Raw genomic sequence first — 6,062 nt, 5'->3', positions numbered from 1 at the left:
TAATATATTTTTTTTGGAGTTTTTTAATATTCAATTAAAATTAAACTTTTAAACATGTGAAAATATTCTAAGTAAATAAACTTAAAACATATTTTTCAGCATATTTTAATAAAGATTAGTAAAGAAACAGACTAAATCCTATATTAAAATTATAATACTTAAACTTATAAAATATTGAAAGGAAATTTAAAGGAGAATTAATGAGAAGAGTTAATTGGGCCAGGGGTATAAAAGCTGAATGGGGTGAGAGCCCAAAAATGAAATAATAAGCTGATTAAAAACATGGACCGGACCGGGTCGGGTCAGATAGAACCCGGATCCGGTTAAATCTAGTAAACAAGTGGGTTAGTGAAACCCTAAACAACAAAAGAAGCAGCAGCGCTTCTTTCTTCTCTCCCTCACGAGTTTTCTGCAGAAAAAAGGAAAAATAAACGGAACAACAAACAACGTTTCTCTTCTCTTTCGATTGGAACAACAACAACGTTAATTCCCACTCTCAGTTTCTCTCTTCTATGATAACAACCATGGAGTTTCGTTCTTATCATCATCTCTCTCGCGAAGTGAACGACAACAACAACGGTTCGGCCTCACTCTTGCTCTTTGTTAAACGCACTCGTCTCTCTCGCCGAAACAACAACAATCATGGCAAAAACCTCTCTCTCGGTTTCTCACGGCAGGGCATGTGGAAGAGTTTTTTTTAGAGGTTCTTCCCAACAAGAACAAACCTTATTCTGATTTCACTCACGAACCCAGGTATGTTTCAATTTCGTTTTTCATGGTACAAATTCGGTTTTTATGATTCAGCAATAATATGCTCTCTGTTTTCTATTTTCTGGCAGTTTTTGTTCTAAGCAGAGAACTATGATTATAACAACAATAATATTGAGTAAGAGTTGGATTGACTTACCTACGGCAAGGAGATTTTTGCCGGTTTTGATGTTGAGGTATGTGCTCGCTCCTTCTGCTTCTGAGTTATTGTTGCGCAATTCTGAACCGTGAATTATTGTTGTGATGCTGAATTTTTGCCGCTACTGCTTCGGAATTTGTTGTTGCGTAACTATGAACCGCTATTTGTTGCTGTTGCAACTGTTATGAACTTTTTGTTGCTACTGTGTTGATTTCATAACTGTTGCAAATTGTTGTTGTTGAGCGGTTCAGAACCGTGAAGAACTGTTGCTGTTGCTGTAATTGATTCTGAATTTTTTGCTTTTGTTTGAACAAATCAGAACCGTGGTGCAGCTGCTGCAAGTTTGTTGATGGAAGGTGATGCAACCTCTCTTCTTGGACTTGCGGGATAGCCTTTGGATATTAGGGATGCTCGAAGGTTGAGCTTGTTGGAAGTTGAAGACTTGAAGATGAAGCTTCAAGTTTGTTGAAGGATGCTAATAAGTGAGGTATGAAACACTTACTTCTCTTCTCTTTTTTTTGTATCTTGTGGATGAAGTTCTTACTACTTCAACAAGACTTTTTTTATGTGAAAGAAGCTTTGAAGTGTGAGAACTTTGTGTGTGTTCTCCGATTTTTTTTTCCTGCTATATTTGGTTTGCCTCTCTTCTATATATAGAGGAAGAAATGAGGGACATCTTTGGTCATTTTGGCACCTAAGCTTAGTCCTTAAGCTCACTTAGTTGTTAAGTTGTCATCATTACAAAGAATATTCTCTCCAAAATAATCATTGCAAAAATTCCTTGAATGCTAAGTTTGCTTAATAGCCAAGCTCTACAAGAAAATGCACATGGGATATATATTATGCACATGGGATAGAATATATTCTTCACACCTCTTGCAAGTGAAAGTTCCACGACATAGTCTTGTCTTCATGTCATGAAATTGGTAGTCTCTAAGTATAGCACTTATGACATAATATATTCCTCCTTGACTTTCTTTGACTTTTTGACTTTTTTTTGGATTTTTCTTTTTTTCTTTTTTTTCGAAAAAAATATGGCCTCCATGTGGGCTTTTGGGCTTTTTTTGAATTATTTATTTGACTTTTGCTAATTCCACCCTTTTTGTTTCTTTTTCATGTCACATGAGGATTTGAAGAAAGAATCGAAGAAACTTGGACTTGAAGAATGGAAACTTGAAGATGGAAGAATTCAAGAAACTTTGCATTTTCTTTTATTCTTGTAATTCCAATAGAATTTGTATGAACTTGTATTCTTGAAAATGAATGAAACCTTGAATGTTGTAATATCTTGAAAGTTGAATGAAGTCCACTTTGTAATTCATTTGGAAATTTGGAATTGTTCATGTAAAGAACTCCATTTGTAAAAACGCTTGAATTTCCTTTTAGAATTCTTTGAATGAAATTGCTATTCAAACACGAAGTTTGAATATTCTTGAATGATTTTTTTGAATTTAGAAATCCAATTCCATTTGATATAGAAAATGGTGGGAAATCCTTCAAGTAGCATGAAACTTAAAGTCTTGAAACATATTCTTGCCACCATGAATTGTTGAATATTGAACTTGAAATCTTTGAATTCATGATTTTAAATAATCACTTGAAATAATCTTTCAACCAAAGGACTAAAAAGATATTCCTTGCAAATTTGATAAAATTCCCATGAATTGTTTCAAACTTCTACCATCTTCCAAATAATCAATATGAACCAATTTTCTTCACCATGACAAGTCCATAGGCCAACAATCTTGAAACAACTTCCAAGCAAATCTCTTAAATCGAACCAAATGGCAATGGCGCATTTAAAATGAAAACCTCCATGAGCATGAATTATTTTGCAAAGAATGAATGAATGAAATCTTGATCACGGCTTCCAAACCGATCAAGAAACATTTTTGAATTTGACGCCTAGGATGTGACATCTCAGGGGGTCAAAAATTAGGGTATGACACTAGTGGAAGCAAAGGATAAGAGACAAATGTCATCTAAATGTTCGATGTATCTAATCTATATCATCACATACATCTGTTTGATTTTTGTTTGAAAATCTTTTCATTATAAGCCCTGGGCTGTGCCACTTATGGCGCTTAGAATGATAAATATGTTTTTGTTGTTTAACCAGCCTTGTGGCAAAAACTTTCAATGAAGTCAGCCTTGTGACAAAAAGTTTTGATTAATCAGCCAGCCTTGTGGCAAAAGTTTCAATGAAGTCAGCCTTGTGACAAAAACTTTGATTAATCAGCCAGTATGGTGGCAAAACGGTTTGATTGATTAGCCAGCCTTGTGGCAAAAAAAAGTTTGATTGATTGATTGTTTGTGATGATATAGAAGAGATACTCCTATCATAGAGATGATAAATGTCTAATCTCCTAGGGTATTTGATTTGGATATTGGGGATGCTTATAAGAAGCCCGTGGGTCCTTGTACGAAGCCCAAGAGGAGGCTATTCGAGGGTCCTTGCATTGTAAGCCCAAGAGGAGGCTATGGGAGGGACAATCCAGGGTCCTTGCATTGTAAGCCCAAGAGGAGGCTATGGGAGGGTCACTCGTTTGTACAAAGCCCAAGGGGAGGCATGGTATAGTTGGTTTGAGCTCTTAGAGCGATTTCACCGGGAAACCATACTCTATGTCCTAACCTAAACTAGTGGAGATTCTTTGCACGAAGCCCAATAGGAGGCTATGGGGAACCTAGTGTTGTACTAAGTTGAACAAATATATATAACACAATCACAAGTATGAACAAGTACGAACAAACATGAACAAGTACATGAACAAATATGAACAGTTATACATATATGACAAAGTGTGTGTATATAATGGAGTTTATGAAGGAAATATACCTGTAAGCATGATCCATTTGTATACACGGGGCCCCGGGACTCATACTCGAGGAGAGGTCCACTTGAATTTATTCAAAGCTATGTAAACAGGTATTCAGAAAGGGCTTGGGACTTATACCTACATGGAGGCCCATGGTATTTTTGGGAAGATTTAAAGAAAACCTTCATTTTTGATTTGTTATTCAAAGTTAAAAAACAGATTGAGATATGTACAAAAATGTGTGTGTACAATGAAATACCTAATTTCATGTACAGGAATGGGTATGTACAAAAGGGGCTTGGGACTTATACCTACATGGAGGCCCATGGTATATTTTATGAAACATGGTTGATTATTTTGTTAAAAGATGCGTCGTTTGAAAAACTGTTTGAAAGTTTTTTTGTTTTGAAAGAAGTTTTATTGTTTTGAGAAAAAAAACTGTACAAAAGGAAAAAGGAGTGGGTCTTATACTCTCTAATATTCGAGAGGCCCCACATCGTTTTGAAAATCAATTGATCAATTAAAAAGATTTAATCAATAGTTTCAAAAAGAAATGGTTTATCGTTTTTGAAAAGAATCGCGATCGCTTGTTTTAAAATGGTTTGAATTTTTGAAAGGAGTCAAATTAATCAAGATAAACAAAAAGATTATCTTCAATTAACACTTAGATGATCAGGGTTTGCTCAAAAAATATTCACAAGTGATTAAGTTTGAAAATCAAATGAAAAATAACATTTAAAAGTATTAAAAATACTTAAAAACAAGTCATTTTAAACTTATTTAAAAAAGTATCAAATAAATATTTTTTGATGATCTTTTTTGATATTCTTAAAATATATGTGTTAAACAAGAAGTGTGTAAAAAATGAATGAAAAATGAATTAATTTGATGTGTTAAATAATTAATTAAAGTTGTGTGAAAAAAAGAAAGAAAAATAGTGTTAAAAAAATGGTTTGTCTTCACAAGGGTTTGAACCCACGCCCTTATACTTACCAGCCAAAACAACAACCAACTGAGCTGCGCGTGCAGCTTGTTATTCACACGCGTCCATTCAATTATATTTTAAAACAAATATTTGAAAACTTTGAACAAAATCTGGCGCCAAGAACACACCCTAACTGGATTTTGAAATTCTTTGAAACTGAACCAAATTGATCAAGTGAAGGGTCTATCTTGCTCGGTTTTGGACGAGGAACATGATGGTAGCGTTTAATTTCATTTATTTTAACTCTAAGGCTATCAATTTTCTGATGAACACGAAGAACCCTAATATGACAAATCATTGTGAAATCGTGTATGATCATGATATGATGCAATTGATTGAGGGTTAATGATCCTCATAGGTGCAGAAACAAGATGGTATATCAATATTTCATTTATGATGCGTGCATGATAGAGTTTGAAGTTCATGAGCACTTACCTCAAAAACGGCCAAACTGAGAATTGAATTCTGCAAATGAGGAGTTCCAGTTGTTGTTTCTTGATCTGGACAGCATCAGTGGACCTTATGGAAGGTGTTTGAATGCCTGGAATGAATTGAAAACCCCTGGACCAGTTGGTGATGCTCGATCTGCAGTAGGACTCAAGTGAGGATCAAGCTTGATGATTTTGGTGTTTCAGATCATGGATGATGGTTGGAATAGTTCATATATGGTATATGGAATGTGTTTGGATGATTAGCTTGGACATAATTGGCCTGGAATTGATTTTGGCATGATAAGGTTCAATATATGCAAATATGGAAGTGAGGTAGTGATTTTGTGATTTGAGGTGTTTTGGGGTGTATGAATGGATCAAACACATCCCATATGATGTTTATGAGTTGTGGGAAGCATCATTTTGCTCAGAACTTGCAAAGGATGGAACTTGCACTTTCTCCTCTTTGAAACTCATGAAACTTGCAATTCAAGAAAGAAGAGAGAAAACCTATAATTGTGAGGTTTTGGTGTGAATTGAAGAGTGGAAATGACCTCTATTTATAGGCCATGAGTTCTGAATGCAGAGCCTTGCAACTTGCTTCTTCTTTGGTGATTTGGCATTTGGAGATAAAGTGGAATCTTTACATTTAATGCAAATGGTTAAAGTAACTAAACCATGGTTATTTTGGCCAAGCTTCTTATCTCTTTCCCATCTGTCTCAAATCAGAAAATATCTTCCAATTATTGCCTCTATGTATCATTACTTGGTCCATTTGGCAATTTGGTTCATAACTTAGTGAAAATGGCATGAGATTTCAAGTGAAAAGTTCACTAATGTCAAAATTCAAAACCATGGCTACACTCCATATTTTTCCATGCTCTTGGACATTTTGGAAAGCTCATATTACACACTTCAAAACC

The 6,062-nt window shown here is 34.8% G+C and overlaps 1 long non-coding RNA gene across 1 annotated transcript; it reads left to right on the top strand.

Annotated features, from left to right (window-relative positions):
* The first annotated feature begins 383 nt into the window (after positions 1-383).
* Positions 384-1,644, top strand: LOC131599395 (uncharacterized). Its single transcript, XR_009282737.1, has 3 exons — positions 384-753; positions 840-944; positions 1,227-1,644. It is a non-coding gene; the product is annotated as an uncharacterized LOC131599395 (long non-coding RNA).
* The last annotated feature ends 4,418 nt before the right edge of the window (positions 1,645-6,062 follow it).

The sequence above is a fragment of the Vicia villosa genome, linkage group LG4, assembly GCF_029867415.1.
Source record: "Vicia villosa cultivar HV-30 ecotype Madison, WI linkage group LG4, Vvil1.0, whole genome shotgun sequence".
Taxonomy (NCBI): domain Eukaryota; kingdom Viridiplantae; phylum Streptophyta; class Magnoliopsida; order Fabales; family Fabaceae; genus Vicia; species Vicia villosa.
The sequence above is the reverse complement of the archived record's forward strand: the minus strand, read 5'-3'. Positions and strand labels throughout refer to the sequence as shown.